A 15,193-nucleotide genomic window follows, 5' to 3' on the forward strand; every position below is an offset into this window, starting at 1 on the left:
CAGCACGCACACGTGTGTACTGTGATTCAGCTACATACTTCTTGATTGCCAAGACACTTCATCCTGATCATCGCACAATGTTGATTGTAGTCATGCCTTGACCTAAACACTCCACAATTTGTTGCTTCTCAGCAGCCGACACATCCTTTTTCTTTCCCATTTTGGCAGAAAATGTAGGCTGCTTAATAATGTGGGACAGCCTTCTTAAGTAGTCTTGCCTTTCATTGGACACACCTGCCAAACTAATTAGCACTGGTGTCTGCAATTGCTTACAGTGATATAAAGAGCCCTGACACACATCACCATCAATGAGTTTAACTGACAAACAAAAAAATTCTTACCTTATCACTCCTAAACACTTTTTGCATAATAATTTGGAACACAGTGTGCATGTGCTTTTCCACAAAACACCAGTGGTTCACGTAGTGAATCTTACAGTTCTAACTTGCCAACCGTGGTCTGTATGGAGTTGTTCAATAAAGGGCCCAAAATTAAGATAACATAGATGGGAGAGGTCTCTATGAATAGGAATTCCTAAGTATTTGATACCCTGTGAGGGCCAGGCAAAGGGAAAGTTGGACTGGATGGAATCCTGTATGGATTTGGGGAGGGAGACATCGAGGGCCTCAGACTTCGCTGCATTGATTTTAAAATTTGACCATGTAACAAAGTGATCTATTTCAGCCATAACAGCAGGGATGGATATATGTGATTGAGTGATATATACTAGGACATCATCAGCAAATAGAGAGCACTTGTACTCGGTGCCTCCCACCTCAATCCACCTAATATTGGGGTTATGGCGAATTGATGAGAGCAGGTGCTCCGTCACTAGGATGTATAAGAGAGGGGACAGAGGACATCCCTGCCTTGTCCCATTGGTGATTATGAGAGGTGATGAAAATGTTCTGACGCGCCCCCTGGGCCTTGAGACACCCGGAGCCGGACCCTTTTTGGTGGATGCTGGTGGTTGTAGTCTCCGTGGCGGCGACCCGGTTCCGTGGCTCAGGGCGGTCAAACCAGTGGAGGAACTATTTATGTGGTTTTGATGTTTAAATGTCCGACTACGCCACCCGTGGATTGCGGTCAGAGTGAACCGCCGCTGCAGGGCAGACCGCTGAGGCTGGTGTTGTGGGTGCAGCAGAGCAGAGCATAGCATAACTCCCCACGGGAGGAGTATAGCCTCAGGGCAGTGTATGCGGAGGATAGGGGTGATGGTGCAGGGCAGCAGCAGTAACGACACGGTATCAGTGATGCAGTCCAGGGTCTTTACTCACAGTTCTTATTATCCAGACCACTTCTGCAGGTAACGGCTGCCCACGTCGTACTGTGCTCACCTGGTGAGGGGCTCAGACAACTCCCAGATAACTTTGGAGCGCTTCACAGGACCCCCTTTGTGTGTCCTTTGTCTGGCCTTTCTTACCAACCCTTCTGTCCGGCTGCCTCGGGCCTCCTCTTGGTAAACTTGGCACCAGTTTCCCTGACCCTATGTGGTGCCTTCCTAGCGGGTGTAGCGAGGGGCTGCGCCATATAAAATGTCCCAGCCTCCGGTTTCTAGCTGAGGGTCGTTTCCCGCCTCCACTAGTTTCGGGGACAGGTCTCCCCCTTTGGCCTGACCCCTCCACGCAGGTGGAGTCGGGCGTGCGGTGGTGACTCGCCCGTCTGCACCCCTGGGATCCCTTCGTTCCTCGTTCCTGGAGCCTTCTCCGCTCCTCTTCCTTCCTTCTCCCTCTTCCAAGCCTGGGCCTCTGTTACTAGGCCCGCCTCCGGACCAGAGCTCATGCAGAGCCCCTGCTCCCTGTCACTTCTGCTCAGACTTCTCTGCACTGAACTAAGATGGTGCCCACCTTTTATACTCCCTTCTCAATGCACCCAGGAACTGCTTCCTCCCTGCTCCTGCACTACAGGGTTCCCCTTCCTCAGTGTTCCCTCCCCCCACTCCAGCCAGGGAAAAGGACTATCGTGCTCATCTCAGGGGCATATTGGTCGCCCTGCCCCACGGCAATGTGGTGTAATGCATGCAGGTGTCGGGTCCTGATCCACACTCCATCCTTACCTGAGAGTGAGATATCACACCTCTGGGTGAGGTGCAATACGTCTGTAGCAACCGAGCCCTCAGGGTGCTACAGTTCCATTTATCTTCAGCCTAGGTGACTTATTGCGATACAGGGCCGTGATTTTGGCTATAAAAGGGTCCCCTAGACCCCTACCCCAAGCTTTTTAAGAGAATAATATATGGCGTGCCAGGAGACTCTTTGGCATGCTTTCCCAGCATCCAACGATCGTATCTAATTACAAATTTTTAACTGCATCTATCCCAGGAAATACTTTGTGCCTAGTAGCAGTGTCTGTTAGTCAATGGATTATCCTGGCTGTTAAGCATGCTACACCACCTGTAGTTTGGACACTTAATTTTTTCAAAGGAAATGCTTCGGGACCACGGGATACTCAGTGAAGAGCATCAGGATGCACCCCAAAGCATAGGGGCTGGGAATGGCGGTAGGACGCCTTGCGGTAGACATCTGAGCTCGATCCTTATAAAAGCTTTTTAACTGCAGCAGCTTTAGTGGACGCTACTGGAGCTGGAATTACGCGGCTGCTGGCATGAGACTTGCTCTCCAATAGATCCTTGTAAAAGGATTTAAAGTGTATTCATTCAAATTAGAGAGACAATTTAAATAAAAAAGCTTAGAGCTGCCTTCACCACAGGGGGGCTCGCTCGACCCACCAGCGGACAGGCACCAATATTGGGAGAGGGGGGCTGGCCATCAGGGTCCACCGCGGCTCTGGCACAAACGAGGCGACACGGAGGTGGCACGGGCAGGAACGAACTGGCCGTGTCGGCTTCTCACTTTTTGGATTTTAGAAGGGCATGACATGCCTATATCTGTGTCTCCCTCTCCTTTTACTCCTCCACCTCTTTTCTTTTCGCATGACTATATGTACTTGTCACTTTTACATGTGTTAGTTATGTCTTCTGAGCAGTTTGTCAGCTTTTGGACACCTTTGAAGGTGTTTTCTATGTGTTTCTATGTGTTTTTGTTTGCCTGCCATTGGTTTTAATGGTGTTTGAAGGCGTTCGACGAACAGTTCGACGAACAGTTCGGCGAACACACGGGTGTTCGACGAACCAAACCGAACTCGAACACTATGGGGGTGGCTCAACATTAGTCCTGAGCAACCTGCAGCTACAGGAGGAGCCCGAGCCGGAAGGAAGGATACTACTCGCCGACAGCCCTGAGGATGTCCCCTGGATGAGAGAAAGGACAACGCCACCCCGTAGGAGGACAACGCCACCCCGGAGGAGGACAATGACACCCTGTGGGAGGACCAACGACCAACGCCTCCAGGAGAATTCATCTGCTACCACTGCCAGAAGGCAGACCACACAGTGTGGAACTGTCCTTTAAACGAGCAAACCCTGGGGCCGAGGGCCGACACTCAGGAGTAAATCAAGCATGCCCATCAAACTGGTACCGGTTTGTGGGAGGAAGACCTTTCCTGTCCACTGTGCTGGATGGCATCGCGACACCTGCCCTGCTGGACACTGGATCTCAGGTAACCATCATGCCAGATGTCCTCTACAAAAGGTTCTGGTCCCTAGACAAACTTCACCCGCCAGCTCCAAACCTTTCCGTGTATGCCTCCAATCGCCTTCCCCTTAACCTAGTCGGGGTTAAGGATGTGGCAGTAAAGGTGGGAAGAGTGGAACTGAAGGACCAGGGACTAATTGTAGTAGAGACTAATCCTGATAATACAGACTTGTATATGGTACTTGGTACAAATATTGTCGGTAACTGTTTGGGAGAAGTGTTGTTTTTGCTCCAACAGATGGCCGACACTGCCAAACCAGGGCAGAGGAGGGTGCTCCAGAAAGAGATCCGAGCCCTTATGTACCAGCAACAGGTAAAGCTAACAGGTGGTGAAATTGGTAATGTATGGGTGACAGACCCGATACCCATTGTGATCCCCCCGATGAGTGAGATGCTGATTTGGTGTAGGGCAGCAATAGGTATCAAAGGACGGAGCTACCAGGCGGTAGTAGAGCCCCTTAGCTCGGAGCATAGACCTACACTCTTGACTGCCAGAGGGGTAGTGGATGTACACAATGGAAGAGTGCCCGTATGCCACCTAAACTATGGGGAGGACGAGGTTAGATTACCACGCTATGCCACTGTTGCCCAACTGTACACAGTAGATAACAACTCCATACACATGGCGGAGTCCTTAACCTCACCAGACGAAGTGGAGGATAATGACCCGGGAACCCAGGTGGAGGATTGTTGTCAACAGCTCCATGTTGGGAAAGACACCACTCCTGCACATCAGAAACAGGGTATACACCGGGTGGTTCAGGAATACGAGCAGGTATTCAGTAAACACCCACTTGACTTTGGGAGGATTAAAGGGGTGCAGCACCATATACCCACAGGTGACCATCCACTCATCAAAGAATGTTACAGGCCCATACCACCAGCACACTACCAGAAGGCGAAGGAGATGTTGCACGACATGAAGAAGGCAGGGGTAATAAGGGATAGCTGTAGTCCCTGGGCAGCTCCCCTGGTCCTAGTCAGAAAAAAGGATGGAAGCATGAGAATGTGTGTAGATTACAGACAGATAAATCGCATAACACATAAAGATGCATACCCTTTGCCCCGTATAGAGGAATCCCTGGCTGCATTAAAGTCTGCAAATTACTTCTCCACCCTTGACCTCACTAGTGGGTACTGGCAAGTAGCTGTTGCAGAGGAGGATCGGGAGAATACGGCCTTTACTACCCCGATAGGACTCTGCGAGTTCAACAGTATGCCGTTCAGACTCTGCAACACCCCCAGAACATTCCAGAGATTGATGGAGTGCTGTCTGGGACACTGCAACTTCGAAACTGTACTGCTATACCTGGATGACGTGATAGTGTACTCCAAAATGTACGAGGACCATTTGAAGCACCTGGCAGAGGTATTTGAGTCGCTGTCCCAGTATGGTATGAAGCTGAAGCCCTCCAAGTGCCACCTGCTCAAGCGAAAGGTACAGTACCTGGGGCACATCGTCAGTCCAGAAGGAGTAGCACCGGACCCGGAGAAGGTCACTGCCATCCAGAAATGGCCGGAGCCGAAGAGCCTCAAGGAGGTACGTCAGTACCTGGGACTAGTCGGGTATTACCGGAGGTTTGTGAAGGACTATTGCAAGAAAGCGGCGCCTTTGCTAGATCTCCTGGTAGGACAGTCCGGGAAGAGCCGAAACCCCTCGTTCCAGTAGGGTAAGGAGCAAGCTGAATCCTTTGAGGTGATGAAGGAGATCCTGACCAGCGAAGAGATCCTAGCCTACCCTGACTACAGCCAATCGTTCCTGCTGTACACTGATGCCAGCAACAAGGGATTAGGAGCTGTACTGAGTCAGAAGCAGAATGGCCGAGAGAAGGTGATCGCCTATGCAAGCAGGAAGCTCCGCCCGACCGAGTGGAACCCAGAGAACTATAGCAGCTTCAAGTTGGAGTTCCTGGCCCTGGTCTGGGCCATCACCGAGCGGTTCAAGCACTACCTAGCCTCCAGTAAGTTGACTGCCTACACTGATAATAACCCCCTGACTCATCTGGAAACAGCCAAGTTAGGAGCCATGGAACAACAATGGATGGCTCATCTGTCAAACTACCAGTTCTCCATTAAGTACCGGGCAGTCCGCAAGAATACCAACGCCGATGCCCTGTCCAAGATGCCTCACCAGTCGGACACTGAAGAAGAAGTGGATGACCTGGAAGAGATTGAGCTACCTGCCTTCCACAGAAATGGGATGGTCCACGAGCAGCGCACCTCCAGGAGGTATCGTGGTAGGACACTAAACCCTTTGCCTCACCACAGTTGGAAGGAGACTCAGGACAGTGACACGGTTGTCAGCCTTATCAAAGAACTGATAACCCAGGAAGGTTCCTCCCTGGAGAAGGATGCATCTCCACAAGCCAAGCAACTGTGGAATGAGAGAAGCCGACTGTTCATCTATAGGGAGAAGCTGTGCCGAAGGTAGGTCAACCCGAGGACCCATGAGATGGTATGGAAGATCGTAGTGCCTAGGACGGACATCCAGATGGTGTTGGAGGCCTACCACGATCAAGCGGGGCACTTTGGCTGGAAGAAGCTAGAAACCCTCTTGAAGAATTGGTTTTATTGGGTTTGAATGCGAAGTTCCACAGAGAGATGGTGCCGGGATTGTGGACCCTGTAGCCTCAGAAGAAAAGACTACAGCAGCCAGAAGGCACCCCTGCAACCCATCAAGACAACTTGACCCTTGGAGCTCGTGGCCCTGGATCATGTCAAGCTGTCACCCAGCAGGTCAGGATATTCCTATGCCCTGACCATGGTGGATCACTACTCCCGGTTCCTCGTGGTCACCCCCGTCAAGGATCTGACGGCAGAAACTGCGGCGAAGACATTTCAGGTGTACTTCTGCAGGCCCCATGGATACCCGGAGCAGGTGCTGACAGATCAAGGCACTGCCTTCGAAGCCGAATTGTTCAAGGAGTTTTTCCCTCTGTACAGGTGCAAGAAGATCCGGACTACACCGTACCACCCCCAAACCAATGGGTTATGTGAGAAGATGAATAACATCGTCATCGACCTGTTGAAGACCTTACCGCTAGAAGAAAGAAACCAGTGGCCAGATAAGCTACCTGACCTGGTAGATCTGTACAACCACATACCTGTGAGTTCCACCAATTGTACTCCAGCATATCTCATGCGAGCAAGACCCGGAAAGTTGCCCATGGACCTGGAGCTTGGTGTAGTAGAACCCGAAGCAGATATGTCCACTGAAGACTGGGACATGACGCGACAGGAACAGTACAGCAGAGTACAAGCCTGTGTCGAAGACAGTCTGAATAGGGTAAGAGACAAGCAGGAAGCACAGTACAACAAGAGTGCACCAGCAGAACCCTTTTCACCTGGAGAAGTTGTGCTAAAGGGAAAAAGAAGAAGCCACAAACTTGATGACCAGTGGGAGAGGGAACTTTATACTGTGTTGAATTCCAGGTTTGACAATAGGAAAACTTGTCTAATCAGCAAAGATGGAGGAAGAACAACTGCAACAGTATCTAGAGACCATCTGAAGTTGTGTCCAGGTCTGCTAAAGCCCCAGGAAGAAGTGCCTCTCATCGTACTAGAAGAGCCTAAAGAAGCAGTAATACATACTGAATTAGGAGATTTCCCGGCAGATTGGCCCCAACTAGGAGGAGCAGTAATAATACCTGTGCTACACTTCTACTGTAGCGCCCCGAGGGTTCGGTTGCTACAGAGGTATTGCACCCAACCAGAGGTGTGATATTCCACTGCCGGGTAAGGATGGAGTATGGACCAGAGCTCAGTTAGCTGCATACACCACACACACCCCATTTCCGGGGGACAGCTCAACGGTGCTCCCATTTATATATATATATGTAGGCACAACTGACTATGTCCCTGGCTGGAGTGGGGAGGGGGAGGAAACCTAGTGGTGTAGGATCAGATAGGGGTTGGTTTCTGAGCATAGGTAGGAGCTTATTGGGTGCTGGTCACCTGAGCTCACACACAGAGGAGGAGGTATATAAGGCGGGCACCATCTTAGTTCAGTGTGGAGAACAAGAAGGAGAAGTTGAAAGGAGAGCTGATTGGGAGCAGCAGCTCAGGCTGAGTGCTGCTCCTAGAGGCAGGCCTAGAGAAGAGGCCGGAGCCGGAGTGGAGAAGAGGAGAAGGAACGGAACAGAAAGAGAAAGGAACAGAGCAGAAAGAGAAGGAACCAAGGAGTAGAAAGGCTCAGAGACACGAAGGCAGAAGGGACCCTAAGGACCAGCGTGATATTGAGTGACGGGTGAGGCAAGAGAAGGGTACCAGATCCCAAATTGGTGGAGATAAATCATCCCTCAGCCAAGAACCGGAGGTCGTGATCATTTATTGGTGCGACCCCCCGCCAAACCTGCTAGGAAGGCGCCATATAGGATAGCGGGAAGCGGAGGCCAACGATTACCCGACACGGTCCGCGGTAGCTGGACAGAAGTTTGGTCACTGGTGGGGCACGGCCTGAGAAAGGATAGAAGGGAGTTCTGGGCTGTACTCCTGAATTGCCTGGGGGTTGACCGAGCCCCGCACCTGGTGGACGCAGCACGGCTTGGGCAGTCATTGCCGGCAGAAGTGACTCAAATAACAACTGTGAGTAAAAGACCCTGGACTGCAACACGATGACTCTGTGTTTCTTACCGTGCCAGCACTAACGGTACTGGGACGCCCTGCACCACAATCCCCAGCATCCTCTCACATTGCCCTGAGGCTATACTCTTCCCGTGGGGAGTTATCCTATCCCTCTGCTGCACACTAACACCAGTCTCAGCGGTCTGCCTGGCAGCGGAGGTCATCCCTGACCGCAATCCACGGGTGGCGTAGTCGGACATTCCTAAATATACAAATAGACTGCCACAGCATTTGGTCTGACCACCCGAGCCACGGGATCGGGTTGCCACTACTACCCCCATCATCGCACTGAAGCCCGGTTCCGGGTACCCCACGGCCCAAGGGGTGAGTCACTACCAACAGCCAGAAGACCCTCCACAGCAAGTACAACCTGCAGGTGCCCCAGAAGAGCCTGCTCAGGAAGAATCCCCGGAAGAAGGATCCCCGGTTGGAGCAGAGCAAGAAGGCCCAGCCAATGGTACACTTGCCAGTTCTGTAGAGAGGTTAAGGCAGTCTTGCAGTCCCTCCACACCTAGAACTGATAGAATGGGAGGTAGTACAAACACCAGTACCATACGTAGGTCAACACATAGCACGCAAGGTCAGACCCCTGTCAGATACAGAGAGTAGGAAGAGAAACTCTGACAGTATAAATAGTTGCCCCTTGGGGTATGTTATTCTTGTGTAATTTTCATGTATGTATTTATTGACTTATTTTTGCCTTACATGGACAATTTAGGTGACATGGACACTTTTCTTGTTGCATTTAGTTACCCGTAAGGGTATATATAAAGGACTCGGTGGCTGAGGACTCTGTGCAGCCCAAAAACTGTTACTCAAAAACTTTAACTATTGTACATATATTGATTATTTATTATGTTTTGTTACCTGTAACGTTCAAGCAAAGTGACTCCCATAAAGGGAAGAAAGTTGTTATTGTTAACCTGTTTTGACAAAAATGCTTCAGTCCAGGAGTACTGAGTTTTACTAGGGGGGAATGTGGCACCCTGCTGTGCATAGGTGCCACAGAACCCAGAAGGGTGCATGGATGGACTTCTCCACAAGAGGCCCTCACACATTCACACACCTCCACTCTACCATCTCAGACCAGCAGAGGGAGCCTGTTAGGGACATATATAGGGAGGGTGGAGCTAGGCAACTCAGTGAGAGTTCAGTCAGTGTTCAGAGACAGAGAGGAACACAGCTCAAAGTTGAGCAGAGAGAGTGCTGATGCTCAGAGAGCAGTGAAGAGCAGCAAGCTGGCTGCAGTGCTTAGGCGAGCCAAGGCCTACAGCACATGTGAAAGCCTAGTGAGGGCCCTGAGTGGACCGAAGGCGAGAGGAGAAGGAAGAAGTAGCAAGGGGCAGAGGAGCATACCAGGCTACCAGGCTCACCCCGATATATATACCGGACACCGGGTCCGCGCCTACAGGGACGTTTATACTCAGTAGAAACCACCGGAACCCCTGGAGGATTACAGGTCCCAGGTTCACCAGCGCTGGCTACAGTAACAGGGCTAGGAGTCACGGAGGTCCCAGCGTCCAGGGAGAGTGATCTCCAAAGAGAAGGCCCTACCACCAGGTCAGCAGGTGCAGAGAGAGACAGTAACCAAGCTAGGCCTAGCTCCAGGCAGATCAGAAGCTTAGAGAAGAAAGCAGCGAATCAGGAGGCCCTATACCCGCTCACTGGGGAGCAAGTCCAGAAGTGCGCCCTTCACCTGGAGTACCCTGGACCGTGCGTGCAGCAACACCAGTAAAGGTACAGAAGCTTACCCCCATGTGAGTGTCCGTCTTACCTCTGGTACCATCCTGCCGTCTCTCCCCTGCACCACCATCCATTACACCCCACGCTGCCCTGGAGCTAGCTCTACCTGTAGAGAGCTACACCATCCCAGCTGCCGTAACACCAGCTCCAGAGGACTGCTCCACAGTGGCTTCACCCCTTAACCGCATTCCACAGGTAGCGTCACAAACTGTCCAAATCCCCCATATCCATCCCCCTTTTACTGACCGCCCTGGGTCACGGATCGGGCCAGCCACTGTGATACCCCCCCGGCAACCAGAGTCCCGGCTGCCGAGTACCCCACGGCCCAGGGGGCGCGTCATCATCCTTCAGAGACCCTGCAGGCATTGCCTTCCCAGGCTTCAATCATCTGCCCCAGCCGTCTGCTTAACCTCCGCTGGAGACTAAAATTACGAGAAACCCCACGCCAATTTTTTTTTTAATAAATCCTATATTTTAACACTAAATGAGAGGTACAGTAAGCAACACTCTCACTGTACTTATATATGTGACTGACGTGTTTCTATCTATCTAATCTATGTGTGAAGCTCTATACTTTCTGTTCTAAATTGTCGGGTACCGGTGTATGCCGCTGATGAATTGCAAGCCGGGTTTTTAAAGAGACCGGTGCATGAAAATCGGAGGGCACTAGTGTGTTCCAAGTGCCCTGCTATGTTTTTCATGCACCCTCCTATATACCCTGCCTGCCTGTCTGTCTATATATTCTGCCTGCCTGATGTTTAATTGAGCACTGTTCCCATCGATTTGGGCAATTTTTGACCTTCTGCAGACCACCAGGGGGGACTGCCAGAAAAATGCTTGAGTTTCCCAAAGACTTACATTGGGCTCGTTGCTCGGTTCGAGCACCCGAGTATTCCAATGTGCTCGACCCGAGCTTCGAGCATCTGAGCATTTTAGTGCTCGCTCATCACTACTCGGCTACATCTCTGGTAGAGATTCTCTACCAGAGATGAGGCTGAGCTGTGCGGCCATGTGAAAGTTGATGTGAGTTCATGCAGTCAAGCATGAACTCACATGAACCCTCTGAGGGCACCGCGGCTAATTCAAATGAACAGCTGATCGGCATCACCTGATACCTCAATTGTTCATTTGAAATAACCAGTGCGAAAGACTTCACCGCCGGCTTTCCCACACGGTGCTGTGCTCTCCGCTCCCTGATGTACGCTCCCCGCTCCCCCGCCGCCTCCCATCCCGATCCTAAGTTAGGACCGTGCGGGGAGCGAAGCACCAGGGAATGGGTAGCGTACATCAGGGAGCGGGGAGAGCAGCACCAAACGGGAAAGCCGGCGGTGAAGTCTTTTCACTGCTGGCTTCCCCGCCCGAGTCCTTCGCTCCCCGCTCCCTGGTGCTGCACTCCCCACCCGGTCCTAACTTAGGATCGGGAAGGGAGGCGGTGGGGGAGTGGAGGATCGGGATGGGAGTCTTTGGGGAAGCGAGTATGGGGCTAAGTGATTGTTTAAAAATCGGCGGCTTTTTACCGACTGCTTTTAAACAATCATGCACCCATTTAAGCCTTTTCCTCAGCCCCCAGAACGCTTTATAGGCTCCAGCAGACAATTACTTGGCTTACTCGCTTTTCCTATTGACTTACATTGGACTCGCTACTCATAACGAGTACCCGAGTATTGGGACCTACTCTTTACGAGTATAGCGAGTCATATTATTTCACTACTCGCTCATCCCTAGATGGCGGCTGTCCGGGGACTGCAGTTGTCGGTGAAATCGGGAGCTGGAGGCATTAATGAGCCAGAACCTATGAAAGTGGAGGAAGAGGAGGTGGAGAACGCGCCAGACAAGAGTTACCCTCCGGAGGGGGTTTCGGTATGTCAGGAGCTGGTGGCCGGTTGCAACCTGTCTGTGCAGTAAGAAGTGAGATCGTCGTGTAGAAGAGCCACGTATGTGTGCAGCCATCACTGCTGCCCGGCGGGGACTGCACGGCAGACCGAGCCCAGAGGGACCGGGGGGACAGGGACTGGGGGCGTATGGGGGGCTCACTATAGACTAGGGGGGCATCAGGGGCTCACTATAGATTAGGAGGGCCAATATGAAACTGAGGAGGGATGGGCTCACTTTGAACTGGGGGGGAATGCGGGCCATATATGGACCAGAGGTGGGGGATCAATATTGATCAGGGGGACAATATGGACCAGAGAGGGGTGTGCAGAAGTAGGTTGGGCAATATGGATCGGGGAGGCGTGTGCAGGGGGGGGCAGTATGGACCGGAGCGGAGGGGTGTGCAGAGGGGGGCAATATTGACCGGGGAGATGGGTTGTGCAGGGGGAGGGAGGGCAATATGGACCGGGTAGATGGGGTGTGCAGGGGGAGGGGGGGGCAATATGGACCAGGGAGTGGGGTGTGCAGGGGGAGGGGGAGGCTCTGGAGGATTTACTGAAAGAACAACTTTCAGATAATGAAGGTTCCCTCAGACAATTTTGGCTAGGTCTATGAGGTTTTCCCCCTTGTCCCTATGCCCGGCGGTGGAAATTTTCACATGACTGGGAATGGAAGATTTTAAAAAGTTGTCTACTTGGCGCAGTTTTGATAACTTAACCCATCAACAAAGAATTGCGCTCAATCAATTACAATCCTTTAATGATGTAGTTTTCAAGGCGGCGGACAAGGGGGGTAACATCGTGATCTGGCCAATTGAAAGTTATGAAAAAGAAGTATTCAGACAGCTGAGGGACTGTAATACCTATAGAAAACTGTCCTGCAATCCTGCCGCCTCCTTCTCGGACCAGTTACAATGTATAATAACTTCTGCCCTCGAGAAAGGCATTATTGACAAAAAAATTCTGGAGCATCTTACAGTTAAGTTTCCAAGAGTTCCCACCCTATATCTGACGCACCCCCAGGGCAGTGGGGTACTCGACTGCCGGGCCTATGGGTGCTGGTGGGGGAGAATATCACAGTGGCTGGCCCGGTCCGTGGCCCAGGGCGGTCAACAAAAGGGGAATTATTTGTAGGGGATTTGTAAAGTGTTCGTGACGCCACCTGTGGAATGTGGCTAAAGGAAACCGCCGCTGCAGAGCAGTTCTCTGGAGCTGATGTTACTGCAGCTGGGATGGTGTGGCTCTCCACAGGAAGAGCTAGCTCCAGGGCAGTGTAGATAGTGTTGGTTGCGCTGGGCGTTGTAGTGCAGGGGGAAGATGGTGCAGCTGAAATATTGGACGGAGGCAGTGCGGTGCAGTCATCCGAGTCTTTACTCACAGTTGTTAAGTTCCTCAGGTTGTACTGTCCAGCTTACAGCCTCCCACGCTGCGTTCACCAGAACATGGGTTCAGCTCTTCCTAAGGTAATTTAGGAGCACCTGACAGAACCCCGCTTTCTTGTGTTCCTCTCTAGACCGTCTTCATGCTGAGTCTTCTCCCTCCTGCCCTGCGCTTCCCCACTCTCAGTCCCGCTCGGGTGCTCTGAAGTCCCTCCTGTCTAATTGGAGTTCCTGGACCTGCTTGACCCTCACGGAGATTAGAATGAGGCTTTGACAACTGAACTATATAAGCCAGAAGCCTCCGGTTTTTCCAGCCGAGACTTGAAGTTACACGACTGGTCCAGTGGCCGGTTCCCTTCTTGCGGCCTAGAATCCCTCTGTGTTCTGACAGATTCGGGGCGTACGGGTGACATCCCGCACTCGCCATACCCCCTAGGATCCCTTTACTAGAACGGAGCCTACTCCTCTGCTCCCCTCCTGGGCCTCTATTACTGGGCCCTACTTGTGGAGCAGAGCTCCTAAAGAGACTCTGCTCCCAGACTGACTAACACTCTCTTCTCATCTCTCCTACTGCACTGCCACCCTAAGATGGCTTCCCATTATATACCTACTACTATGGTGCTCCCCTAAACTGCTTCCTCCACCCACACCCACTACTGGTTCCCCCTACTTTTGGGTTCCCCCCACTCCAGCCAGGGACAGGGCTCAGCAGGAAACACAATGCATCTTGCCTTTCCAGCCGGCCTGGAGCCACAAGGATCCTGTCAGCCCTCCTGGATGCCCAATCGTGTCTGGTCTCGAAGGATTATGCCATCCTGTCTGTATATTTATAGACTTTTACCTTAAGCCTTTGGTCAAGACCCTTCCGTTTTATATACGAGACACGACCGATATGTTGAGCAGGGTTGACGGGATTTTTGTGGAGCCGGACTTTCTACTTGTAACTGCAGATGTAGAGTCCCTTTATACCTGCATCGGACATGAGGATGGACTTGAGGCGGTCCGCTTCTTCCTGGGGGGCAGCAACTGGGACAGCACAACCTGTGATCTGATACTTGAGCTGCTCTATTTCGTACTTACTCATAACATTTTTGTTTTCAAAAATACATTTTACTTACAGATGCGTGGCACTGTGATAGGCGCTGCATGTGCGCTTTCATATGCTAATCTCTTCCTTGGATTTTGGGAGACGACCCTATTTGGCAGTGAGGGCACACATGCCATGGAACCCATCCAGTGCTGGTATAGATATATAGATGATTTATTTTTTCTTTGGAAAGGGACGGTGGAGCAGCTTGAACGGTTCATGGTTCGTTTGAATAAAAATTAATTTAATATCAAACTTACATACAGGGCAGATAAGAAGAGGTTGGACTTCCTGGACATTAAGTTGGAAGTAGATGATGATGCATTTATGCAGACAGATGTGTTCAGAAAGTCCACCTCTGTTAACGCCCTGCTACATGCCTCATCCGCAGATAGTGCGGCAACTATTCGTGCTGTCCCAGTTGGTCAGTTCCTCAGGAGCTGGTGGATTTGTTCACCGGAGGCTAAGTTCGATATGCAGGTGAGGGACTTGAGATCTCGCTTTGAGGACAGGGGCGATAGTCAGAGATGCATCAAGGCGGGCTATAGACGGGCTAAGAATACCTCACGGAATTCACTTCTTTACACTCCTGCTTGTTACAGATGCGGGTGGTGGTCCCTCTGGTCCCTCTGTGCTGCGGTGCAAGGAGGGACCAGAGGGCGTACCTAGGTATCAACTCGGACCAACCAAGGTCGTACGGCGGCTCAATCGACTCAGTGACCAGGGAGTGACCGAGCAGAGGGACCAGGTGCTACTCTGGGGACCGACCTTGTATGAGATCAGGTGACTCCCACAGGTCAGAAGGCAGGGACTGACGGGTATAGCAGATGAGCACGGCAGGCAGACTGACGGGTGATCCGGGCAGATGGACTGGCAAGCAAGGCAGGTAACAGGCAG

The sequence above is a fragment of the Phyllobates terribilis genome, unplaced genomic scaffold (assembly GCF_046119375.1).
Source record: "Phyllobates terribilis strain yellow unplaced genomic scaffold, ASM4611937v1 Scaffold_26__1_contigs__length_17865784, whole genome shotgun sequence".
Lineage (NCBI taxonomy): Eukaryota > Metazoa > Chordata > Amphibia > Anura > Dendrobatidae > Phyllobates > Phyllobates terribilis.